Source organism: Bombina bombina, chromosome 2, assembly GCF_027579735.1.
Source record: "Bombina bombina isolate aBomBom1 chromosome 2, aBomBom1.pri, whole genome shotgun sequence".
NCBI lineage: Eukaryota > Metazoa > Chordata > Amphibia > Anura > Bombinatoridae > Bombina > Bombina bombina.
This window is the reverse complement of record NC_069500.1, coordinates 843,805,587-843,833,153: the sequence shown is the minus strand read 5'-3', so window position 1 is coordinate 843,833,153 and position 27,567 is coordinate 843,805,587. Positions and strand designations below refer to the sequence as shown.

The 27,567-nt window shown below is 40.4% G+C and overlaps 10 pseudogenes; all 10 read left to right on the top strand.

Moving 5' to 3' along the window:
- The first annotated feature begins 12,030 nt into the window (after window positions 1-12,030).
- Window positions 12,031-12,149, top strand: LOC128650975 (uncharacterized; annotated as a pseudogene).
- A 353-nt stretch (window positions 12,150-12,502) lies between these two features.
- LOC128651045 (uncharacterized) lies at window positions 12,503-12,621 on the top strand (annotated as a pseudogene).
- A 349-nt stretch (window positions 12,622-12,970) lies between these two features.
- On the top strand, window positions 12,971-13,089 carry LOC128651077 (uncharacterized; annotated as a pseudogene).
- A 2,712-nt stretch (window positions 13,090-15,801) lies between these two features.
- Window positions 15,802-15,920, top strand: LOC128650984 (uncharacterized; annotated as a pseudogene).
- Window positions 15,921-17,216: 1,296 nt separating this feature from the next.
- LOC128651042 (uncharacterized) lies at window positions 17,217-17,335 on the top strand (annotated as a pseudogene).
- Window positions 17,336-17,688: 353 nt separating this feature from the next.
- On the top strand, window positions 17,689-17,807 carry LOC128650976 (uncharacterized; annotated as a pseudogene).
- An 834-nt stretch (window positions 17,808-18,641) lies between these two features.
- LOC128651018 (uncharacterized) lies at window positions 18,642-18,761 on the top strand (annotated as a pseudogene).
- Window positions 18,762-19,592: 831 nt separating this feature from the next.
- On the top strand, window positions 19,593-19,711 carry LOC128650882 (uncharacterized; annotated as a pseudogene).
- A 332-nt stretch (window positions 19,712-20,043) lies between these two features.
- LOC128650880 (uncharacterized) lies at window positions 20,044-20,162 on the top strand (annotated as a pseudogene).
- Window positions 20,163-20,521: 359 nt separating this feature from the next.
- On the top strand, window positions 20,522-20,640 carry LOC128651074 (uncharacterized; annotated as a pseudogene).
- The last annotated feature ends 6,927 nt before the right edge of the window (window positions 20,641-27,567 follow it).

Sequence of the window (27,567 nt, the reverse complement as noted above, 5' to 3'; positions counted from 1 at the left end):
TCTGACTATGGAACAGATTGGATTCTGCCCAGCTTCCCACAAACAGGGGAGTGGAAGAAGTCTGCCACCCTGCTTCCACTGTCCATGAATGCAGTCAGCAAACACAGAATGTAATGCGTACCAGAAGATAAAAATGTGCATTTGGAGGTTACGTGACCCTCTGAATGCAGAAGGTGGCCCTTTGTGCTGCCCAGTATTTTTTTCCATTGCCAAATTTATTCCTATGCAACAGCAGCGCGTTGCCGTTTTACAAGAAATTGGCAACGAGAATATATGAACTGTATGAAGGACTGCCATCTTCTGTATTCAGAGGTTCACAAAACCTCAGAATGCACATGCCTACCAGATGTCCATGATGGATCAAATCTCACGCTGTCTGTATGAGATTTTATTTAATGCTACATCCCTTATATTCAGGAGTAACAGCTCATGAAGCAAACACTTGACAAAGGGGTAAGTAACAACCTCAGGAGACAGGAGACTCAGCAGCAGCTTTAAACATCAGTTCCACTGAAGGTGATGTCATCAAGAAGCCTCTCTCCAAGACGGTGCCATCAAGGAAACTGCTTACCCATTTGTTAAGAACTCACTACACATTCAGCCACAAACAGAACAAAGGGACAATATGCCAAAGGCTCATGAAGTAGATACATACGTATCCGATTATGGAACAGATTGGATTCTGCCTAGCTTCCCACAAACAGGGGAGTGGAAGCAGTTGGCCACCCTGCTTTCACTGTCCATGAATGCAGTCAGCAAACACAGAATGCAATGCGTACCAGATGAGATATGTGCAATCAGAGGTTTTGTGACCCTCTAAATGCAGAAGGTTGCAGCCCTTTGTGCGGCTCTGCTCTTTTCATTGCCAAATTAATTCCTGTGCAACAGCAGCGTGTTGCTCAAGAATTTGGAAATGAGAATAGCCGAACTGCATGAAAGGCTGCCACGTCTGCATTCAGAAGTTCACAAAACCTCCAAATCTCACTGTCCATATGAGATTTTGTTTAACGCTACATCCCTTATATTCAGAAGTGACAGCCCATGAAGCAAACACTCGACAAAGGGGCTGTTGTGCTCACAGATTATTCATGCAATATGAAAGCCGTTGAGGAGATGAAGGGTCCTTACAATGCTCTGAAAAATAAATCGTAGCTCATAAAAAGAAGAAGTTATTTTTGGCCAAATATTAACAGCGTGGAAAGAACTGAAGCATACATTTTATTTTAGTAAAGAAACTGCACATTCTAATTGAGAAATCAGAATAGAATAGTTTGTTCTGTACATGCACAAACGTGATGCTGAGTGGTGCCTTGCAAATAAGTCAGATCATGTCTTAAGTACTTTTAAAACTCCTGCAATGCAGTAAGAAATATTGTAACTTTATAGCAGATTAAAAAAAACCGAATCTATGCCCTATGGGCTAGACAAATGATTGATTCAAGTTTAAATGTACACTGTACCCAAAAATTCTCTTTTGTGATTCAGATAGAGCATGCAATTTTAAGCAACTTTCTAATTTACTCCTATCATCAATTTCTTTGTTCTTAGATGCCTTTCTCATATAAAGATAGCAAGAGCTTTTTTTCTTTGTTCAGCACTCTGGACAGCAGTTTGATTGGTGGATGAATTTATCCACCAATCAGCAAGGACAACCTAGGTCAAAATAAAGACTATAGGGAATAAAGTAAATCACTGCTGTAGAAAGACTGGCGACTAAACCCCAAGGGGAATAAACATTCAAGGCCAGTAAAATGTCATGTGCTACTGCATCACAACGGTTCATGCTTACCTGGTATAATGTCACAGGGGCTAAATGCTTAAGTATTGTTCCTGTTGTAGATTAGTAGCAGGTGGTTGTAAAGGCATCTGTAGATTAAATAAAAAGAAACACTTAGAAGCAGGGGTGGGCAATTATTGGCCCTCCTGATGTTATGGACTACATCTCCCATAATGCTCTCTGCCATAATGCTGGCAAAGCATCATGGGAGATGTAGTCCATAACATCTGGAAGGCCGGAAATTGCCCACCCCTGACTTAGAGTAAGGAACAAAACAACTGTTTTAGGTGCATTAAGTACCAAGTACAGAGCTCTTGATGCCTTTTCTATATGAACAGAACACATTAGGGACAGATAGATAATCCCTTTATTAACCATTCCCCAGCTTTGCATAACCAAGTTATATTAATACACTTTTTACCTCTGATTACCTTGTATTTAAACCTCTGCAAACTGTCCCCTTATTTCGACAGACTTGCATTTTAGCCAATCAGTGCTTACTCCTAGGTAACTTCACATGCATGAACTCAATGTAATCTATGACACATATGAACAAACGTCCCCTAGTGTTCAAAATGCATTCAGATTAGAGGGGGCCTTCAAGGTCTAGGAAATTAGCATATGACCTTACCTAGGATTAGCTTTCAACTGTCCCTTTAAGCATAACTTACACATAAAAACACAGATAAACATTTAGGAAAATAAACTACAGATAAAACCTTAAGGGTCCAAGGTTAAATATTGTCACAACTAAACACTAGGGTAAAATACCAAAAGGCTCTATTATAAAATGACTAGAGGAACAGGATTACAGTCTGCTTCAGCTTTCCATGAGCACAGTAAGTGGGAGCAGCCACGCTCTGCTCCCAAAAACCATAGGGCACAGTCCACACAGACTGCAATGTGTGCCTCATGCCATTGTTTGTTCACATCTCATTTCCAGAGATTTTAATCTTACCAGTAGATCCCTTGCATTCAGTGGGAAAGCCAACAAGGAAAATCAAAAATAAGTAGTAGTGCATAAACACTAACATTTCCAGGCTTACCCATCTGGAAACACCTTTTTTGCTTATGCAAACTGAAAAACTTACCAACAGGTTACATCTCGAAGTCTATGTCTCCAGATGGGAACCAGCTTACCCACTTGCTTCATACTCACTACACATGCAGTCACAAACAGAACATAAGGTACAATATGCCAAAGGCTCACGATGTAGATACATATGTATCTGACTATGGAACAGATTGGATTCTGCCCAGCTTCCCACAAACACGGGAGTGGAAGCAGTCGGCCGCCCTGCTTCCACTGTCCATGAATGCAGTCAGCAACACAGAATGCAATGCGTACCAGATCATAGATATGTGCATTCAGAGGTTCACAAAACCTTCAAATACCCATGCCTACAAATCTCACTGTATGAGATTTTATCTAGCACTACATCCCTTATATCCAGAAGTGACAGCCCATGAAGCAAGCACTCGACAAAGTGGTAAGTAACGACCTCAGCGACAGAACCAGGACAGGAGACAACCTAGGCGGCAGCTTAAACATCTGTTCCACTGTAGGCAATGTCATCAAGAAGCCTCTCTCCAAGACGGTGCCATCACGGGAACCCGTTTACCCCAATTGCTTCATAGTTACTACACATTCAGCCACAGACAGAACATAAAGGGACAATATGCCAAAGGCTCATGATTTAGATACATATGTATCTGACTATGGAACAGATTGGATTCTGCCCAGCTTCCCACAAACACGGGAGTGGAAGCAGTTGGCCACCCTGCTTCCACTGTCCATGAATGCAGTCAGCAAACACAGAATGCAATGCGTACCAGTTATGTGCATTCAGAGGAACAAAAAAACCTCGGAATGCACACGTCCACAAATCTCACACTGTACGTATGAGATTTTATTTAACGCTACATCCCTTATATTCAGGAGTGACATCCCATGAAGCAAACTCCACAAAAGGGGTAACAACCTCGGCGGCAGAAGCAGGACACGACCTCGACAGCAGCTTTAATCATCTGTTCCACTGTAGGCGATGTCATCAAGAATCCTCTCTCCAAGACGGTGCCATCACGGGAACCCATTTACCCCAATTGCTTCATAGTTACTACACATTCAGCCACAGACAGAACATAAAGGGACAATATGCCAAAGGCTCATGATTTAGATACATATGTATCTGACTATGGAACAGATTGGATTCTGCCCAGCTTCCCACAAACACTGGAGTGGAAGCAGTTGGCCACCCTGCTTCCACTGTCCATGAATGCAGTCAGCAAACACAGAATGCAATGCGTACCAGTTATGTGCATTCAGAGGAACAAAAAACCTCGGAATGCACACGCCCACAAATCTCACACTGTACGTATGAGATTTTATTTAACGCTACATCCCTTATATTCAGGAGTGACATCCCATGAAGCAAACTCCACAAAAGGGGTAACAACCTCGGCGGCAGAAGCAGGACACGACCTCGACAGCAGCTTTAATCATCTGTTCCACTGAAGGCGATGTCATCAGGAAGCCATCACGAACCTGCTTACCCAATTAATAAGAACTCAATACACATGCAGTCACAAAGAACATAAAAGGGACAATATGCCAAAGGCTCACGATGTAGATACATATGTATATGACTATGGAACAGATTGGATTCTGCCCAGCTTCCCACAAACACGGGAGTGGAAGAAGTTGGCCGCCCAGCTTCCACTGTCCATGAATGCAGTCAGCAAACACAGAATGCAATGCGTACCAGATATGTGCATTCAGAGGATCAAAAAAAAAAAAAAAAAAAAAAAAACCTCTGAATGCACACGCCCACAAATCTCACACTGTACATATGAGATTTTATTTAACGATACATCCCTTATATTCAGGAGTAACAGCCCATGAAGCAAACACTCGACAAAGGGGCTCAAAAAGGACAGCCAAATGGTTAGCTGCTTCAAAACAAACAAACAAAAAAAACACAACCATAGGACATATAGAAAAGGCATCATTAACTCCAGTCCACCCTTACGTGAAAGGTCCTCAAGCTTGCATCCAGCCAACTTAACAGGAAAGGTCTTCAGTGATCTCCCATACACAACAGTAGTGAGATTATTCATGCAATACGAAAGCCGTTCTTCAGGAGATGAAGGGTCCTTACAATGCTCTGAGAGAAGAAAAAACCCATATAAAAGTTGTTGTTGACAATATATTAACTGAGTGGAAACAACTGATGCGTACATTTTAGTAAAAACAACTCTAATTGAAAAAAAATAAAATCTGATAAATAGAATAGTTTGTCTCTTTACATACAAACGCCATGCTGAGTGGTGCCTTGCAACCTTGCAAATAAAGTCAGACGATGTCTTAAGTACTTCTAAAACCCCAAATCCCCCCCCCCCAAAAAATAAAAATGCAGCAACAACCCCCCCCAGGAGAAAAAAGATAAAATTGAAGAACAGGACGGTGTTAAAATATTTTTTTTTTAAATCATATGCTCAAATAATAAAAAAAAAAAAAAATAGTTTCATGTCCCTTTAAAATGGTAGTTGCTTTGGGAAAAGGAGTATTCATTAGAGAGAACAGTGCCCATCATGACTTCTGCTGTGGTAAGACTGGAGCGCACTGCGCAGTTTACTGGCTGCGCTTAAGGAGGAATCTTATTCTATAAAGTTAGGGTCTCTTTACACCGGTTAATTCTTACCTGTGAAATCATGAGACATGTGGTAGAAGTTTCTTCTGGTTATGGGATATGCACTATAAGGCCATTGGCTCCAATTAGCCAGTGCTCTGGGACCACCTGCAGATTATAGGTGTGTAAACAAAAACACCAAACTACACAACAATTTACACATATAAGAAACAAAAGTTTACAAAGCAGGTGTCCTTCATTCAAGATATAACTTACAACAGTAAAAATGTCAAAAAAGCTCAGCATTCATATTCCTTGTCAGGTAAAGGCACCACCAACTACTACAATTTTGCCAGATTGCACTGCCTGGTTCTTAAATTTTAAACAGATTTGTTGACCCCTGTGTTAAGCAATGCTGATATATAGAAGGAAGTGTATTGCTAGTCACGTGATCAGACTACAGGAAAATATTGAGCCCCATGGGAAGACAATTTTAAGGTTACATTTGGGGGGGGGGTACACATAGATATACCTAGTAGCCCACTGTAATAGTGTGCCACTGTAGAGGTTTTTTTTTTTTTTTCAAAATTCCTTTTATTTGTCATTTTCAAAAAAACAGTACTCTCCCATTCAGAGACCTAAACAATGCAACAAAAACCATATTTAGAAAGTTTTAATATTAAAGTACAATTTTCATTTTCTTACCAGGTAGCTTATAGCCACACATCCTGTATGTTCAGTATCTCTCCCCAGTCAGTGGTAATGTGAGAGCAAGCCTGCTGGCTTAAGTAGGCTTAACTAATTATCAGACACCTGTATCCTATTAGGTCTGCAGTCTCTGTACTGCTTACAGACCCTCCCAGCATCTTGTCTATAGAAAGGATACTCTTTAACCCTTTCAGAGTCATTCAGGCAAAACAATTTGTAAACTCCATTATACCCACTAATAGCAATAAAGGGCATTACAGGTTTACCACACTGAATCTTTAGTGATTCAGATAGAGCATGCCATTTTAAATAACTTTCTAATTTACTCCTATTATCAAATTTTATTCATTCTCTTGGTATCTTTATTTGAAACGCAAGAATTTACGTTTAGATACTGGGCAATTTTTAGTGAACAACCTGGGTTGTTCTTGCTGATTGGTGGATAAATTCACCCACCAATAAACAAGTGCTGTCCATGGTCTGAACCAAAAATATAGCTTAGATGCCTTCTTTTTCAAATAAAGATAGCAAGAGAACAAAGAAAATTGATAATAGGAGTAAATTAGAAAGTTGCTTAAAATGGCATGCTCTATCTGAATCAGAAAAGAATAAAAATTGGGTTCAGTATCCCTTTAAGGGCTAACTGACTTGAAGTCTGGCGTTTGCTATGTGTGTGTTTGTTACTTTGTTGTAACTGGAGAGGCAGAGAGTGTGCTTTCCTTTATAGGTCCATGTTGCAGTAGTTCCAGCCTCTTTTCCTGCTTTCAGACTTCAAGAGGATGTTTTTCTTGTGCCGAGAGATTGTCTTGAAATCAGGATTGCAGCATGGATCGTGCTAGGCGTTATTCTGTGCCCCCCGGGCAGTACGGGGTGGAGGATGAGGGTTCAACCAGAAGGAGACAGCCTGCAAGGGAAAGTGTGGCAAGTTCAGACGGCAGTGAGGTTGTACCATCCACCCATAAGCCCCGATCCCCTGTAGTGCACATGACCAGGCCTAGAAAAAATACTAAGGGAAAAAGCAGTACTCCTGCTTAGCCCCAGACGTTAAACGGCTGCCCCCCTGGTAGTAGCCTTACTCAGTCCCATGCTCAGATTGGTTTTACTAATCAGGCCAGCTTACAGCAGGACTTGGCCCAGTTGTCACCTACCCTTATGGCTCATTATGGGGCCCAGTCTATCCCTATCATTATGGCCCAGCAGGCGGCCCTGATGTCACAAACCCTCATTGCGCCCATTGGCGCCTCACAGGCCTTGCCGTCTTTGCCCCCAGATGCCCTGGCGACTGTGCTGGTCATCGCTCCTTCATGGACTAGGGCAGGTCTGGTTGGCTCCAGGAGGGAAGGGGAAGTGGTAGGCCTCGTGGGCCCCAGTGCGGCAAGCAGTGACATCATTACGTCATGCCCCGCCCCCAAGCGTGACGCAGTGCATGCATCATATCCGTCGGATTCCGAAAGCGGAAGTGATCGTGGCAACAAGCCTGGGAGATGCAGGAACAGGAGCAGGCCCAATTCTCCTCACAGAGCCCCTAGTAAGTTGGTGAGACTCCGGGGGGAGGATAGTGCTCCGGGGGAGGGGCGGGAACCTGAGTAGGCCGCAGGAAAATGGAGGACACTCATCACTGAGGGAACAAGTGTGTAACTGCAAACAATAATACAGTATATAAAGCATAACAACTGTGCAGGTACAGTACTGAATTATTATGATTAACATCCAAATGCAAAATCAACATGTGCTCTGTCTGCTGGGAACATCCTTCCCCAAAGCTGCACTAAGGAAGATGCCACATGTCCTATAATCACACTGCATTTACTTTCACTTGTCACTGGAACATTAGCTAGACCAGTTTAATCCATTATATTCCCAGCAATGCTTATAAGAATCATCTCCCTTACCTGCAGTAAAATGGAGGACACTCATCACTGAGGGAACAAGTGTGTTACTGAAAGAAGGTTCCCCTCAGAAACAAGTAACTAAGTTTCCCTTCCCACTTACAGTGCAGCAGGTGCTCTGGTAAATGTGTCCTCTCTCTACAAACAGGAGTTTAGCTTAGAGTGTCAATGTGTCCTCACTAAGAGAACCTTAACATGTTATTAGAATCTTAATTTGAGGGTGTCTATTTTTACATTCTTTACATATGCTCAGGAGAGGTATTGTGGCCTGTATAATATTATCGGCAAATCTCTAGAAGAACTTACTAACATAGATGCCCTACAATCAGCCAATGTCTCTCCTAGAACTGATGCAAGATATAGAAAAAAATTGCTACTGTAGTGTAGCTGTTCCTCCTCATTACCTTACCCCCCTCCCAGATGATCCCTTTCACATATTGGATCTCACATACGATCCCTCATTTCCCCTCCGCCCCCACCCTCCCTCCTTTCCACTCACTGACAATTTGTTTTTGTTTTTTAGAATGTGCATCCAGAAGGAAGAGATGTTTGAGTAGACCGGATAGAAGCAGGAGGAACTGAGTTAGGAAGCAGGATAGAGACGTGATGGTGTGGAGCCTGGAATGAGAGGGCTCATTAGGAAAAAAAGTGGAGTTAAAATTTGTGGCTGTGAGAGTAGTAATGCTGGGCTAAGGCAGGAAATGAATTGGGGGGTGTAGTCTGATTGGGTATGCAGTTTTTCATCTCTAGCCAGACTGCTCCTCCATTCCTAACCCTATTTTTTTCCCTCCAAGCTGACCCCCTCTTCTAGATTCCCATTCTACCTTCCTCCAATCACACAATAGCTACCAAGATTTCCTTCTGCTTGTTATTTTTAGTAATTTTAGGTTTTTTATTTATGTAATTTTATATTTTTTTTAAGGTAATTAATTTATTTGTCATTTTATTTCATTGTATTTTAATTGGGGTTAAGTTAGGGGGTATTAGGTTAGGGGGCTTAGTTATTAGCTTAATACTTGAGAATTGTGGGGGGTTGGCGGCTTATGGGTTAATAGTTTAATTAGATACTTTGCATTGTGGGGGGTTTGCGGATTGGTGTTACTAGTTTAATTAAATACTTTGCGTTGTGGGGGGTTGGCGGTTTAGGGGTTAATAACCTTTATTAGTGATTGTGATGGGGGATTGCGGTTTAGGGGTTAATAACTTTTTTTTTTTTTTATTGAAGCTTCCGGTTCATTTTACATAATACAGAAATGTATACATTTTAAAAGAGCAGAAACTGACACAGTATTTGATTTGGTCAACTTTAAACAATACAACTTAACTTAATATAACAGTGTTCCGCAAAGTATTCCCACAAGGATCCAATGCCGTCTCCATTTGGCTTAGTTCCCACTCATTATAACAGTGTTTCCCCCAGCTTATACATTAAACACGTCCCTAGACAGTTTTATCCCACCACCCTCAAACATCATATCAATTAGATGCTATCAATAAATAATTCCCAGATGACCTTCATCATCACAAACGTATCCCTCCTATTGTTTTTCATGTAGGCATACTCTTCGAGGGACATTATGAAATTAAATTGAGAGTACCAGGTGGCCATGCTCGGGTTATATTGAGACTTCCAATTTTTTGCGATCAATTTTTTTAAGCTATTGCTAGTAATAAAAAATCAATTTTTTCTTATGTGTTGGTAGTTTCCTAGGTAGTACATTGAGTAACCAGATACGAGGATCTAAAGATAAATTCAGTTCTGTCATTGTATTTGTCGCTTTAACCACAGAAGACCAGATCGAAGCTATCATCGAACATGTCCACCATATATGAATCATAGTCCCTTGTTCCTTCCCGCACCTCCAACACTTGTGAGAGGCCGAGGGAAACAATTTATTAATCCTAACTGGGGTAAAATACCATCTTTGTAATAGTTTAAAGTTTAATTCTATAAGATTACTCGATATGGAAACTTTAGTAACATTAGTAAACATTTTGTAAATATCGTTGGTAGACAAGTCATTATCTAGGTCTTCGTTCCCCCTATCTATGTAGTAAGGAGTGTATCCTATTGGGGTTTTTTGTAGCATTGTATATATTAAGGATAAAGTCTTTCTAGTGGGGGAGGTAGACTGACACAGGGACTCAAAGGGTGTGAGGGTTCTAAGCAGATTAAGTCTCTCAGGATGCTTAAATATGTACGAATGGCATTGTTGGAGAGAAAACCAATTACTGAAGCAGGTCAAGCCTCTCTCTGTCAACTCAGTTAGATTAAAAAGTCTCGTCTCGTTACCAAAATGTAACAACAGTAGTGCTCTTAGAGGGTTGTCTATGTGTTGAATTTTTTTTAGGAGGCCTATGGGGAGTTCAGAATTTTCTGTAAGAGGAGTGAGCGGGTAAAATTGTGAAGTGATATTCGAGTATTCCCTTAATATCTCTTTCCACGTTGTTAAGGTTTCCGTTAATATGGTGTTCTGTTTGAAGTCTATAGATAAATGTGGTGTTAATTGCCAGCATATCGTTCCCAGATGTGATTTTCCTGCTATGTCATGCTCCAATGCCACCCACCTCTTAGTCCCGTGGTTCCTAAACCAGTCCACAACTCTCTTTAAGAAAACGGCCTGTCTGTATTTTTTTAAGTTAGGGACTCCTAAGCCTCCCTCAGTCACAGGTAAACACATTAAGGTTTTATTAATTCTCGCTTTCTTTTTATCCCATATAAAATCAAAAATTTTATTCTGTAAAGATGTTATAAAGCCCTTAGGTAGAGGGATGGGGAGTGTTTGTAACAGATATAACATCCTGGGGAGTATGTTCATTTTGACCGAATTTATCCGGCCCAACCATGAGATGCCTTTAGATCTCCAGGAAGAGATGTCAGCCGTGATGGTCCTCTGCATAGCATTGTAATTAGCTTTAAACATTTCTTGGTTGGATGTTGCTATAAAGATACCTAAATACTTTAGATTTTTTACTTTTTTATAAGGGGCATATCTTTAATAATTGCTGTAGGTAATCAGCCTCACAGTGAACTGTGAGCATCTCCGATTTAGTGGTGTTGATGAGGAAGTTTGAGGCATGAAAAAATGTGTCAAATTCAGTCATCAATCTGGGAACCGAAGAGATAGGGTCTGAAAAGAAGAAAAGAACATCATCCGCATATAAAAGTAATTTATGGGTGGTATTATGTATTTGAATCCCAGAGATTTCTTCATTATTTCTGATAGTACTAGCCAATGTCTCTATAAAACACGCGAAGAGGAGCGGGGACAGAGGGCAACCCTGCCTAGTGACATTAGATATCTGGAACGGGGCAGACAGTATACCATTAACTCTAATTTTGGCTATCGGGGAGCTGTATAGGTCCATGATTTTAGATATGAAATGTTATCCCAACCCGAACCTCTCCAATGTGGCTCTCATGAAGTGCCAACAGACGCGGTCGAATGCTTTTTCCGCGTCCGTTGACACTATCACTGATGGTTTGTTATTTTGATTGACATAGTTTAGAATATAATACAAACAGATCCCAGCCAAAGAGTCTTAGAAATGAATTTAGATTTTAATGATTACAGCTACAAAATCATACAAAAGGAAGAGTACAAGAAAGCTTACTCATATCCACACATACCCCATCCACCAAACATATCCATACTCCCTCCAAGCAATCCTAAACATAAACTAAAGAATAATACTCAATACTCAATACTAGAGTAATCAATCTAAGCAAAATAACACCCACTCCTCTTTTTCACTGTGCTGCCTATATGTTCGAGTAGCGGCATTTAACATACCTCTTCTCCCCGTGTGCTTAGTAGCATTTCTGAGCGGGTGGTGTTAGCTCGATGCCGGTCTGGGTACAGCTAAGATGGCGACCGCAGCTCTCCCGGAGCAAATAAGCAGCCGTAATGTTTCTCATTCATCTCGGGAATAAGACGTAAGCGGTCCTGGTGACAGTGGGGCTTCTTGCTTTTTAAAATAATATATAAATAGTGTCTCTCATCTTATGATCATATTGAAGAAAAATGCCTACCACCATACTACTCTGAACGCACCCCATCACGTCTGATCTTGGAAGTTAAGTAGGGTCAGGCCCGGACAGTACCTGGATGGTTGACCGCCTGGGAACACTGAGTGCGGTAGGCTTTTTTCTTAGATTTTTTAAAACAACTATGCATGCGTAATATCTCCTGAAAGTGACAATATTCATTGAAACAACTGTATCTTGCAATTCCTTAAAAAACATGTCAATTTGAAATAAAGATAATTATCTTTTGTAAAGACATACAGACTGGCAGGCAAACAGACAGAGAGGCAGGTAACCTTATCCGTGTATACTTTTTGTCATGGGTCAGCGAGTTATTCTGGGCCTGTACTGGAATTTTTTATTTATTCATTTGCGGTTAAAATTTTATCCCCATTTTAGCTCTTCCACTGGTTACAATGCTGTGAGTGAAGGCATGAGCAAGCTTAATTCACGCTTGGTACAAACAGAAAATGGCTACCGCCATACTACTCTGGATGTACCCTAACTTGTCTAATCTCGGAAGTTAAGCAGAATCAGGCCTGGACAGTACCTGGATGGGTGACCACCTGGGAACACCGAGTGCGGTAGGCTTTTTTCTTTGATTTTTTAAAATAACTATGCATGCGAAATATCTCCTGAAAGTGGCGATATTCATTGAAACAACTGTATCTTGCAATTCCTTAAAAAACACGTCAATTTGAAATAAGGATAATTATCTTTTGTTAAGACAGACAGACTGGCAGGCAGACAGACAGAGAGGCAGGTAACCTTATCCGTGTATACTTTTTGTCATAGGTGAGTTATTCTGGGCCTGTACTGGCATTTTTTATTTATTCATTTGCGGTTAAAATTTTATCCCCATTTTAGCTCTTCTACTGCTTACAATGCTGTGAATGAAGGCATGAGCAAGCTTAATTCACGCTGGGTACAAACAGAAAATGCCTACCGCCATACTACTCTGGATGCAGCAGATCCTGTCTGAAATCGGAAGTTATGCAGAGTCAGGCCAGGACAGTACCTGGATGTGTGACCGCCTGGGAACACCAAGTGCAATAGGCTTTTTTCTTTGATTTTTTAAAACAACTATGCATGCGTAATATCTCCTGAAAGTGGCGATATTCATTGAAACAACTGTATTTTGCAATTCCTTAAAAAACACGTCAGTTTGAAATAAAGATAATTATCTTTTGTAAAGACAGACTGATTGGCAGGCAGACAGACAGAGAGGAAGGTAACCTTATCCGTGTATACTTTTTGTCATGGGTCAGCGAGTTATTCTTGGACTGTACTGGCATTTTTTATTTATTCATTTGCGGTAAAATGTTATCCCCATTTTAGCTCTTCCACTGCTTACAATGCTGTGAATGAAGGCATGAGCAAGCTTAATTCACGCTGGGTACAAACAGAAAATTCCTACCGCCATACTACTCTGGATGCACTCCATCCTGTCTGATCTCGGAAGTTAAGCAGAGTCAGGACCTGGATGGGTGACCGCCTGGAAACACCAAGTGCGGTAGGCTTTTTTTCTTTGATTTTTAAAACAACTATGCATGCGTAATATCTCCTGAAAGTGGCAAAATTCATTGAAACAACTGTCTCTTGCAATTCCTTAAAAAACATGTCAATTTGAAATAAAGATAATTATCTTTTGTAAAGACAGACAGACTGGCAGACAGGCAGGCAGGCAGACAGAGAGGCAGGTAACCTTATCCGTGTATACTTTTTGTCATAGGTCAGCGAGTTATTCTGGGCCTGTACTGGCATTTTTTATTTATTCATTTGCGGTTAAAATTTTATCCCCATTTTAGCTCTTCCACTGCTTACAATGCTATGAATGAAGGCATGAGCAAGCTTAATTCACGCTGGGTACAAACAGAAGCTGGCTAACGCCATACTACTCTGGATGCACCCTATCCTGTCTAATCTCAGAAGTTAGGCAAAGTCAGGCCCGGACAGTACCTGGATGGGTGACTGCCTGGGAACACCAAGGGCGGAAGGCTTTTTTCTTTGATTTTTTAAAACAACTATGCATGCGTAATATCTCCTGAAAGTGGCGATATTCATTGAAACAACTGTATCTTGCAATTCCTTAAAAAACACGTCAATTTGAAATAAGGATAATTATTTTTGGTTAAGACAGACAGACTGGCACGCAGGCAGACAGACAGAGAGGCAGGTAACCTTATCCGTGTATACTTTTTGTCATGGGTAAGCGAGTTATTCTGGGCCTGTACTGGCATTTTTTATTTATTCATTTGCGGTTAAAATTTTATCCCCATTTTAGCTCTTCTACTGCTTACAATGCTGTGAATGAAGGCATGAGCAAGCTTAATTCACGCTGGGTACAAACAGAAAATCCCTACCGCCATACTACTCTGGATGCAGCAGATCCTGTCTGAAATCGGAAGTTATGCAGAGTCAGGCCAGGACAGTACCTGGATGTGTGACCGCCTGGGAACACCAAGTGCAATAGGCTTTTTTCTTTGATTTTTTAAAACAACTATGCATGCGTAATATCTCCTGAAAGTGGCGATATTCATTGAAAAAACTGTATTTTGCAATTCCTTAAAAAACACGTCAGTTTGAAATAAAGATAATTATCTTTTGTAAAGACAGACTGATTGGCAGGCAGACAGACAGAGAGGAAGGTAACCTTATCCGTGTATACTTTTTGTCATGGGTCAGCGAGTTATTCTTGGACTGTACTGGCATTTTTTATTTATTCATTTGCGGTAAAATGTTATCCCCATTTTAGCTCTTCCACTGCTTACAATGCTGTGAATGAAGGCATGAGCAAGCTTAATTCACGCTGGGTACAAACAGAAAATTCCTACCGCCATACTACTCTGGATGCACTCCATCCTGTCTGATCTCGGAAGTTAAGCAGAGTCAGGACCTGGATGGGTGACCGCCTGGAAACACCAAGTGCGGTAGGCTTTTTTTCTTTGATTTTTTAAAACAACTATGCATGCGTAATATCTCCTGAAAGTGGCAAAATTCTTTGAAACAACTGTCTCTTGCAATTCCTTAAAAAACATGTCAATTTGAAATAAAGATAATTATCTTTTGTAAAGACAGACAGACTGGCAGACAGGCAGGCAGGCAGACAGAGAGGCAGGTAACCTTATCCGTGTATACTTTTTGTCATAGGTCAGCGAGTTATTCTGGGCCTGTACTGGCATTTTTTATTTATTCATTTGCGGTTAAAATTTTATCCCCATTTTAGCTCTTCCACTGCTTACAATGCTATGAATGAAGGCATGAGCAAGCTTAATTCACGCTGGGTACAAACAGAAGCTGGCTAACGCCATACTACTCTGGATGCACCCTATCCTATCTAATCTCAGAAGTTAGGCAAAGTCAGGCCCGGACAGTACCTGGATGGGTGACTGCCTGGGAACACCAAGAGCGGAAGGCTTTTTTCTTTGATTTTTTAAAACAACTATGCATGCGTAATATCTCCTGAAAGTGGCGATATTCATTGAAACAACTGTATCTTGCAATTCCTTAAAAAACACGTCAATTTGAAATAAGGATAATTATTTTTTGTTAAGACAGACTGGCACGCAGGCAGACAGACAGAGAGGCAGGTAACCTTATCCGTGTATACTTTTTGTCATGGGTAAGCAAGTTATTCTGGGCCTGTACTGGCATTTTTTATTTATTCATTTGCGGTTAAAATTTTATCCCCATTTTAGCTCTTCTACTGCTTACAATGCTGTGAATGAAGGCATGAGCAAGCTTAATTCACGCTGGGTACAAAAAGAAAATGCCTACTGCCATGCTTCTCTGGATGCACCCTATCCTGTCTAATCTTGGAAGTTAAGCAGAGTTAGGCCTGGACAGTACCAGGATGGGTGACCGCCTGGGAACACTGAGTGCGATAGGCTTTTTTCTTTGATTTTTTAAAACAACTATGCATGCGTAATATCTCCTAAAAGTGGCAATATTCATTGAAACAACTGTATCTTGCAATTCCTTAAAAAACACCTCAGTTTGAAATAAAGATAATTATCTTTTGTAAAGACAGACTGGTAGGCAGACAGACAGAGAGGCAGGTAAACTTATCCGTGTATACTTTTTGTCATGGGTCAGCGAGTTATTCTGGGCCTGTACTGGCATTTTTTATTAATTCATTTGCGTTTAAAATTTTATCCCCATTTTAGCTCTTCCACTGCTTACAATGCTGTGAATGAAGGCATGAGCAAGCTTAATTCACGCTGGGTACAAACAGAAAATTCCTACCGCCATACTACTCTGGATGCACTCCATCCTGTCTGATCTCGTAAGTTAAGCAGAGTCAGGACCTGGATAGGTGACCGCCTGGAAACACCAAGTGCGGTAGTCTTTTTTTCTTTGATTTTTTAAAACAACTATGCATGCGTAATATCTCCTGAAAGTGGCAAAATTAATTGAAACAACTGTCTCTTGCAATTCCTTAAAAAACATGTCAATTTGAAATAAAGATAATTATGTTTTGTAAAGACAGACAGACTGGCAGACAGGCAGGCAGGCAGACAGAGAGGCAGGTAACCTTATCCGTGTATACTTTTTGTCATAGGTCAGCGAGTTATTCTGGGCCTGTACTGGCATTTTTTATTTATTCATTTGCGGTTAAAATTTTATCCCCATTTTAGCTCTTCCACTGCTTACAATGCTATGAATGAAGGCATGAGCAAGCTTAAGTCACGCTGGGTACAAACAGAAGCTTGCTAACGCCATACTACTCTGGATGCACCCTATCCTGTCTAATCTCAGAAGTTAGGCAAAGTCAGGCCCAGACAGTACCTGGATGGGTGACTGCCTGGGAACACCAAGGGCGGTAGGCTTTTTTCTTTGATTTTTTAAAACAACTATGCATGCGTAATATCTCCTGAAAGTGGCGATATTCATTGAAACAACTGTATCTTGCAATTCCTTAAAAAACACGTCAATTTGAAATAAGGATAATTATTTTTTGTTAAGACAGACAGACTGGCACGCAGGCAGACAGACAGAGAGGCAGGTAACCTTATCCGTGTATACTTTTTGTCATGGGTCAGCGAGTTATTCTGGGCCTGTACTGGCATTTTTTATTTATTCATTTGCGGTTAAAATTTTATCCCCATTTTAGCTCTTCTACTGCTTACAATGCTGTGAATGAAGGCATGAGCAAGCTTAATTCACGCTGGGTACAAAAAGAAAATGCCTACTGCCATGCTTCTCTGGATGCACCCTATCCTGTCTAATCTTGGCAGTTAAGCTGAGTTAGGCCTGGACAGTACCAGGATGGGTGACCGCCTGGGAACACTGAGTGCGATAGGCTTTTTTCTTTGATTTTTTAAAACAACTATGCATGCGTAATATCTCCTGAAAGTGGCGATATTCATTGAAACAACTGTATCTTGCAATTCCTTAAAAAACACCTCAGTTTGAAATAAAGATAATTATCTTTTTTAAAGACAGACAGACTGGCAGGCAGACAGACAGAGAGGCAGGTAAACTTATCCGTGTATACTTTTTGTCATGGGTCAGCGAGTTATTCTGGGCCTGTACTGGCATTTTTTATTAATTCATTTGCGGTTAAAATTTTATCCCCATTTTAGCTCTTCCACTGCTTACAATGCTGTGAATAAAGGCATGAGCAAGCTTAATTCACGCTGGGTACAAACAGAAAATGCCTACCGCCATACTACTCTGGATGCACCCGATCCTGTCTAATCTCAGAAGTTAAGCAGAATCAGTCCTGGACAGTACCTGGATGGGTGACTGCCTGGGAACACCGAGTGCGGTAGGCTTTTTTTCTTTGATTTTATAAAACAACTATGCATGCAAAATATCTCCTGAACGTGGCGATATTCATTGAAACAACTGTATCTTGCAATTCCTTAAAAAACACGTCAATTTGAAATAAGGATAATTATCTTTTGTTAAGACAGACAGACTGGCACGCAGGCAGACAGATAGAGAGGCAGGTAACCTTATCCGTGTATACTTTTTGTCATGGGTAAGCAAGTTATTCTGGGCCTGTACTGGCATTTTTTATTTATTCATTTGCGGTTAAAATTTTATCCCCATTTTAACTCTTCTACTGCTTACAATGCTGTAAATGAAGGCATGAGCAAGCTTAATTCACGCTGGGTACAAACAGAAAATGCCTACCAGCATACTACTCTGGATGCAACTGATCCTGTCTGATCTCTGAAGTTATACAGAGTCTAGCCCGGACAGTACCTGGATGTGTGACCGCATGGGAACACTGAGTACGATAGGCTTTTTCCTTTGATTTTTTAAAACAACTATGCATACGTAATATCTCCTGAAAGTGGAGATATTCATTGAAACAACTGTATCTTGCAATTCCTTAAAAAACACGTCAGTTTGAAATAAAGATTATTATCTTTTGTAAAGACAGACAGACTGGCAGGCAGGCAGACAGACAGAGAGGCAGGTAAACTTATCCGTGTATACTTTTTGTCATGGGTCAGGGAGTTATTCTTGGCCTGTACTGGCATATTTTATTTATTCATTTGCAGTTAAAATGTTATCCCCATTTTAGCTCTTCCACTGCTTACAATGCTGTGAATGAAGGCATGAGCAAGCTTAATTCACGCTGGGTACAAACAGAAAATGCTTACCGCTATTACTACTCTGGATGCACCCGATCCTGTCTGATCTTGGAAGTTAAGCAGAGTCAGACCCGGACAGTACCTGGATGGGAGACTGCCTGGAAACACCAAGTGCGGTAGGCTTTTTTACTTTGATTTTTTAAAACAACTATGCATGCGTAATATCTCCTGAAAGTGGCAATATTCATTGAAACAACTGTATCTTGCAATTCCTTAAAAACATGTCAATTTGAAATAACGATAATTATCTTTTGTAAAGACAGATAGACTGGCAGACAGGCAGGCAGACAGACAGAGAGGCAGGTAACCTTATCCGTGTATACTTTTTGTCATGGGTCAGCGAGTTATTCTTGGCCTGTACTGGCATTTTTTATTTATTCATTTGTAGTTACAATTTTATCCCCATTTTAGCTCTTTCACTGGTTACAATGCTATGAGTGAAGGCATGAGCAAGCTTAATTCACGCTTGGTACAAACAGAAGATGGCTACCGCCGTACTACTCTGGATGTACCCTATTCTGTCTAATCTCAGAAGTTAAGCAGAATCAGTCCTGGACAGTACCTGGATGGGTGACCGCCAGGGAACACCGAGTGCGGTCGGCTTTTTTCTTTGATTATTTTAAAACAACTATGTATGTGTAATATCTCCTGAAAGTGGCGATATTCATTGAAACAACTGTATCTTGCAATTCCTTAAAAACACGTCAGTTTGAAATAAAGATAATTACCTTTTGTAAAGACAGACAGACTGGCAGGCAAACAGACAGAGAGGCAGGTAACCTTATCCGTGTATACTTTTTGTCATGGATCAGCGAGTTATTCTTGGCCTGTACTGGCATTTTTATTTATTCATTTGCGTTAAAATTTTATCCCCATTTTAGCTCTTCCACTGCTTACAATGCTGTGAATGAAGGCATGAGCAAGCTTAATTCACACTGGGTACAAACAGAAAATGCCTACCGCCATACTACCCTGAACGCACCCGATCACGTCTGATCGCGTAAGTTAAGCAGGGTCAGGCCCGGACAGTACCTGGATGGATGACCGCCTGGGAACACCGAGCGCGGTAGGCTTTTTCTTTGATTTTTTAAAACAACTATGCATGCGTAATATCTCCTGAAAGTGGCGATATTCATTGAAACAACTGTATCTTGCAATTCCTTAAAAAACACGTCAATTTGAAATAAAGATAATTATCTTTTATAAAGACAGACAGACTGGCAGTCAGGCAGGCAGACAGACAGAGAAGCAGGTAACCTTATCCATTATTCTTGGCCTGTACTGGTATTTTTTATTTATTCATTTGCTGTCAAAATTTTAACCCCATATTAGCTCTTCCATTGCTTACAAAGCTGTGAATGAAGGTATGAGTAAGCTTAATTCATGCTGGGTACAAGCAAAAATTTTCTACCGCCATACTACTCTAAATGCACCCGATCCCATCTGATCTCAGAAGTTAAGCAGGTTCAGGCCAGGACAGTACCTGGATGGGTGACCGCCTGGGAACACCGAGTGTGGTAGGCTTTTTTCTTTGATTTTTTAAAAAAAAACTATGCATGTGTAATATCTCCTGAAAGTGGCGATATCATTGAAACAACTGTATCTTGCAATTCCTTAAAAAACACGTCAATTTGAAATCAATATAAATATCTTTTGTAAAGAAAGACAGACTGGCAGGCAGGCAGGCAGACAGAGAGGCAGGTAACCTTATCCGTGTATACTTTTTGTCATGGGTCAGTCAGTTTATTCTGGGTCTTTACTGGCATTTTTTATTTATTCATTTGCGGTCAAAATTTTAACCAAATTTTAGCTCTTCCATTGCTTACAAAGCTGTGAATGAAGGCATGAGCAAGCTTCATTCACGCTGGGTACAAACAGAAAATGCCTTCCGCCATACTACTTTGAATGCACCCGATCCCATCTGATCTTGGAAGTTAAGCAGGGTCAGGCCCTTACAGTACCTGGATATTTGACCGCCTGAGAACACCGAGTGCGGTAGGCTTTTTTCTTTGATTTTTTTAAAACAACTATGCAAGTGTAATATCTCCTGAAAGTGGCGATATTCATTGAAAACAGAATTTATGCTTACCTGATAAATTACTTTCTCCAACGGTGTGTCCGGTCCACGGTTTCATCCTTACTTGTGGGATATTCTCCTCCCCTACAGGGAATGGCAAGGAGAGCACACAGCAAGAGCTGTCCATATAGCTCCCCCTCTGGCTCCGCCCCCCAGTCATTCGACCTACGGTTAGGAGAAAAAGGAGAAACTATAGGGTGCCGTGGTGACTGTAGTGTATAAAGAAAGAAAGAAATTTTTCAAACCTGATTAAAAAACCAGGGCGGGCCGTGAACCGGACATACCTTTGGAGAAAGTAATTTATCAGGTAAGCATAAATTCTGTTTTCTCCAACATTGGTGTGTCCGGTCCACTGTTTCATCCTTACTTGTGGGAACCAATACCAAAGCTTTAGGACACGGATGAAGGGAGGGAGCAAATCAGGTTACCTAAACGGAAGGCACCATGGCTTGCAAAACCTTTCTCCCAAAAATAGCCTCCGAAGAAGCATAAGTATCGAATTTGAAAATTTGGCAAAGTATGCAGGGAAGACCAAGTCGCTGCTCTACAGATCTGATCAACAGAAGCCTCGTTCTTGAAGGCCCATGTGGAAGCCACAGCTCTAGTAGAATGATCTGTAAATTGTTCAGGAGGCTGCCGTCCAGCAGTCTCATAAGCCAATCGGATGATGCTTTTCAGCCAAAAGTAAAGAGAGGTAACAGTAGCTTTCTGTCCTCTCCTCTTACCAGAATAGACGACAAACAAAGTAGATGTCTGTCTGAAATCCTTCGTTGCTTCTAAATAGAATTTCAAAGCACGAACTACATCTAAATTATGTAACAAACATTCCTTCTTTGAAACTGGATTCGGACACAGATAAGGAACCACTATTTCCTGGTTAATATTCCTGTTGGAAACCACTTTTGGAAGAAAACCAGGCTTTGTACGTAAAACTACCTTATCTGTATGGAATACCAGATAGGGTGAACACACTGCAAAGCAGACAATTCAGAAACTCTTCTAGCAGAAGAAAAAGCAACCAAAAACAGAACTTTCCAAGATAGTAACTTAATATCTATGGAATGTAAGGGTTCAAACGGAACCCCTTGAAGAACTGAAAGAAATAAATTTAGACTCCATGGAGGAGTCAAAGGTCTGTAGACAGGCTTGATTCTGACTAAAGCCTGTACAAACACCTGTACATCTGGCACGGCTGCCAGACGTTTGTGCAACAAAACAAACAGAGCAGATATCTGTCCTTTTAGCGAACTAGCTGGCAAACCTTTATCCAAACCCTCTTGGAGAAAGGAAAGTATCCTCAGAATTTTAATTTTACTCCAAGAGTATCCCTTGGAGTTGGACCAACAGATATATTTTTTCCATATCTTATGGTAAGTTTTCCTAGTCACAGGCTTCCTGGCCTGAGTCAGAGTATCTATAACCAAATCTGAAAACCCACGCTTAGATAGAATCAAGTGTTCAATTTCCAAGCAGTCAGTTGCAGAGAGACTAGATTTGGATGTTCAAATGGACCTTGTACTAGAAGATCCTGTCTCAAAGGTAGCTTCCATGGTGGAGCCGATGACATATTCACCAGGTCTGCATATCAAATCCTGCGTGGTGTGCTATCAGAATCACCGAGGCCTTCTCCTGTTTGATCCTGGCTACAAGCCTGGGAAGGAGAGGGAACGGTGGAAACACATAAGCTAGATTGAACGACCAAGGCGCCACCAATTCATCCACTAGTGTCGCCTTGGGATCCCTGGATCTGGACCCGTATCGAGGAACCTTGGAGTTCTGACGAGACGCCATCAGATCCATATCTGGAATGCCCCATAGTTGAGTTAAAAAATACAAAAAGCAAGGTTGCGCCTATTTAATTTATACCTGTATGGCCAGGTTAAACTAATTGTCTAAAAGTGAAAAACAGCACTAAACTGACCTAAATAGTTGCCTAAATAATGAAAGACTATTTTTTAGTTGATAATAATAATTAAAAAGAGATAAGGATAGGACTTATAAATATAGTTTATTGAATTTTCTTAATGGGATAATAGAAGATCTTTTTCTGATAAAAGCACTATATTAAAAGACACTGTATTAGAAAAACACTATATTAAAAAACATTATATTTAAAAAATGTATCATATATGATCCAATAACTGAAATTAAACAGAAAAAAATAATAAAATAAAGAACATATGAAAAAATATCTCTAAGAGTTGATTGGCCAATCAATGTGACAAGTTATAATAAATGTATTTTTCAATAAATTGGACACATTGCATCAGTAACCTAAGGGAACCATTCGAGCAATATATGTAATAGATCAAAAAGACATGTATATAGATAAAATGTGTTATAAAAAATGTGTTATAAAAATAAATAAATCTTGTGTATGTGATTATACTAAATATTCAACTTTGATATAAAGCCATCTGTTTGACAAAAACAATATAGTCAATAAGAAAGAATAATTTGTTTGTAATGTGTATACATATATTTGTTATATCATCAGTTCTTTATGTCTATTAGTATATGTTTATTGTCCAACTCTTGGCAGGGTAAGGCAAGAAATTACTTTTCCAATAAAAGGGGTCTTTGTCCAGATATGATGAGATGTTCAGCAAATACCGGTATAAGCTTAGTCTTTAAAACATAATCCTTTATTAGGGTAAAGATTTTATGGTAAGTCTTACTTTCAGATCTGTAGAAGGGGAACGTTATCCTAGGTGTTTTGAAAAACAACCGCTCCTTTGTTCAGTAGCGTTTTTTTTCACGCTAGCGTTGGTTGTTTCAGATCCCAGGCCGGTCCGTCACATGTAATCTTCCGTCACTTCCTGTTTAGCAGTGACTTCGTAATATCAGGATGGATGTCCACAAAATTGTGTATCCTGGATCTGAAAGTAAGACTTACCATAAAATCTTTACCCTAATAAAGGATTATGTTTTAAAGACTAAGCTTATACCAGTATTTGCTGAACATCTCATCATATCTGGACAAAGACCCCTTTTATTGGAAAAGTAATTTCTTGCCTTACCCTGCCAAGAGTTGGACAATAAACATATACTAATAGACATAAAGAACTGATGATATAAACACAAACATTCAAAAACTCAGTGTCAACCATTTTTTAATTAGCCCCTTATGCAAGCTTAGTAATGCCCTTCTATAGCTCTTAGGATTACTGCTTACCCTCATGGGGATACTGTCAGCCTTTCTGAAATACACAGTCTCTCCAGAACAAAAAAATGACTGAACATACCTCACATGAAAACGTTCCTCACACTGAAGTTTCTTGTAGCCCTCAGCCTCTGTGGGAACTGTTCTGGATCTTAGTGACAAATGCTAAGATCATCATCCTCCAGGCAGAAGTCTTCATCCATCTGCTTCCTGAGAGTAAATAGTACACACCGGTACCATTTAAAACAAAAAACTCTTGCTTGAAGAAATTAAAAAACATAATTTATGTAAGAACTTACCTGATAAATTCATTTCTTTCATATTAGCAAGAGTCCATGAGCTAGTGACGTATGGGATATACATTCCTACCAGGAGGGGCAAAGTTTCCCAAACCTCAAAATGCCTATAAATACACCCCTCACCACACCCACAATTCAGTTTAACGAATAGCCAAGAAGTGGGGTGATAAAAAAGTGCGAAAGCATATAAAATAAGGAATTGGAATAATTGTGCTTTATACAAAATCATAACCACCACAAAAAAAGGGCGGGCCTCATGGACTCTTGCTAATATGAAAGAAATGAATTTATCAGGTAAGTTCTTACATAAATTATGTTTTCTTTCATGTAATTAGCAAGAGTCCATGAGCTAGTGACGTATGGGATAATGACTACCCAAGAAGTGGATCTTTCCACACAAGAGTCACTAGAGAGGGAGGGATAAAATAAAGACAGCCAATTCCTGCTGAAAATAATCCACACCCAAAATAAAGTTTAACGAAAAACATAAGCAGAAGATTCAAACTGAAACCGCTGCCTGAAGTACTTTTCTACCAAAAACTGCTTCAGAAGAAGAAAATACATCAAAATGGTAGAATTTAGTAAAAGTATGCAAAGAGGACCAAGTAGCTGCTTTGCAGATCTGGTCAACCGAAGCTTCATTCCTAAACGCCCAGGAAGTAGAAACTGACCTAGTAGAATGAGCTGTAATTCTCTGAGGCGGAGTTTTACCCGACTCAACATAGGCAAGATGAATTAAAGATTTCAACCAAGATGCCAAAGAAATGGCAGAAGCTTTCTGGCCTTTTCTAGAACCGGAAAAGATAACAAATAGACTAGAAGTCTTACGAAAAGATTTCGTAGCTTCAACATAATATTTCAAAGCTCTAACAACATCCAAAGAATGCAACGATTTCTCCTTAGAATTCTTAGGATTAGGACATAATGAAGGAACCACAATTTCTCTACTAATGTTGTTGGAATTCACAACTTTAGGCAAAAATTCAAAAGAAGTTCGCAACACCGCCTTATCCTGATGAAAAATCAGAAAAGGAGACTCACAAGAAAGAGCAGATAATTCAGAAACTCTTCTGGCAGAAGAGATGGCCAAAAGGAACAAAACTTTCCAAGAAAGTAATTTAATGTCCAATGAATGCATAGGTTCAAACGGAGGAGCTTGAAGAGCTCCCAGAACCAAATTCAAACTCCAAGGAGGAGAAATTGACTTAATGACAGGTTTTATACGAACCAAAGCTTGTACAAAACAATGAATATCAGGAAGAATAGCAATCTTTCTGTGAAAAAGAACAGAAAGAGCAGAGATTTGTCCTTTCAAAGAACTTGCGGACAAACCCTTATCTAAACCATCCTGAAGGAACTGTAAAATTCTCGGTATTCTAAAAGAATGCCAGGAAAAATGATGAGAAAGACACCAAGAAATATAAGTCTTCCAGACTCTATAATATATCTCTCGAGATACAGATTTATGAGCCTGTAACATAGTATTAATCACAGAGTCAGAGAAACCTCTTTGACCAAGAATCAAGCGTTCAATCTCCATACCTTTAAATTTAAGGATTTCAGATCCCGATGGAAAAAAGGACCTTGTGACAGAAGGTCTGGTCTTAACGGAAGAGTCCACGGTTGGCAAGAGGCCATCCGGACAAGATCCGCATACCAAAACCTGTGAGGCCATGCCGGAGCTACCAGCAGAACAAACGAGCATTCCTTCAGAATCTTGGAGATTACTCTTGGAAGAAGAACTAGAGGCGGAAAGATATAGGCAGGATGATACTTCCAAGGAAGTGATAATGCATCCACTGCCTCCGCCTGAGGATCCCGGGATCTGGACAGATACCTGGGAAGTTTCTTGTTTAGATGGGACGCCATCAGATCTATTTCTGGAAGTTCCCACATTTGAACAATCTGAAGAAATACCTCTGGGTGAAGAGACCATTCGCCCGGATGCAACGTTTGGCGACTGAGATAATCCGCTTCCCAATTGTCTACACCTGGAATATGAACCGCAGAGATTAGACAGGAGCTGGATTCCGCCCAAACCAAAATTCGAGATACTTCTTTCATAGCCAGAGGACTGTGAGTCCCTCCTTGATGATTGATGTATGCCACAGTTGTGACATTGTCTGTCTGAAAACAAATGAACGATTCTCTCTTCAGAAGAGGCCAAAACTGAAGAGCTCTGAAAATTGCACGGAGTTCCAAAATATTGATTGGTAATCTCACCTCCTGAGATTCCCAAACTCCTTGTGCCGTCAGAGATCCCCACACAGCTCCCCAACCTGTGAGACTTGCATCTGTTGAAATTACAGTCCAGGTCGGAAGCACAAAAGAAGCCCCCTGAATTAAACGATGGTGATCTGTCCACCATGTTAGAGAGTGTCGAACAATCGGTTTTAAAGATATTAATTGAGATATCTTCGTGTAATCCTTGCACCATTGCTTCAGCATACAGAGCTGAAGAGGTCGCATGTGAAAACGAGCAAAGGGGATCGCGTCCGATGCAGCAGTCATAAGACCTAGAATTTCCATGCATAAGGCTACCGAAGGGAATGATTGTGACTGAAGGTTTCGACAAGCTGTAATCAATTTTAAACGTCTCTTGTCTGTTAAAGACAGAGTCATGGACACTGAATCCATCTGGAAACCCAGAAAGGTTACCTTTGTCTGAGGAATCAAAGAACTTTTTGGTAAATTGATCCTCCAACCATGATCTTGAAGAAACAACACAAGACGATTCGTATGAGATTCTGCTAAATGTAAAGACTGAGCAAGTACCAAGATATCGTCCAAATAAGGAAATACCACAATACCCTGTTCTCTGATTACAGACAGCAGGGCACCGAGAACCTTTGTAAAAATTCTTGGAGCTGTAGCTAGGCCAAACGGCAGAGCCACAAACTGGTAATGCTTGTCTAGGAAAGAGAATCTCAGAAACTGATAGTGATCTGGATGAATCGGAATATGCAGATATGCATCCTGTAAATCTATTGTGGACATATAATTCCCTTGCTGAACAAAAGGTAAGATAGTCCTTACAGTTACCATCTTGAACGTTGGTATCCTTACATAACGATTCAATATTTTTAGATCCAGAACTGGTCTGAAGGAATTCTCCTTCTTTGGTACAATGAAGAGATTTGAATAAAACCCCATCCCCTGTTCCGGAACTGGAACTGGCATAATTACTCCAGTCAACTCTAGATCTGAAACACATTTCAGAAATGCTTGAGCTTTTACTGGATTTACTGGGACACGGGAAAGAAAAAATCTCTTTGCAGGAGGTCTCAACTTGAAACCAATTCTGTACCCTTCTGAAACAATGCTCTGAATCCAAAGATTGTGAACAGAATTGATCCAAATTCCCTTGAAAAAACGTAACCTGCCCCCTAC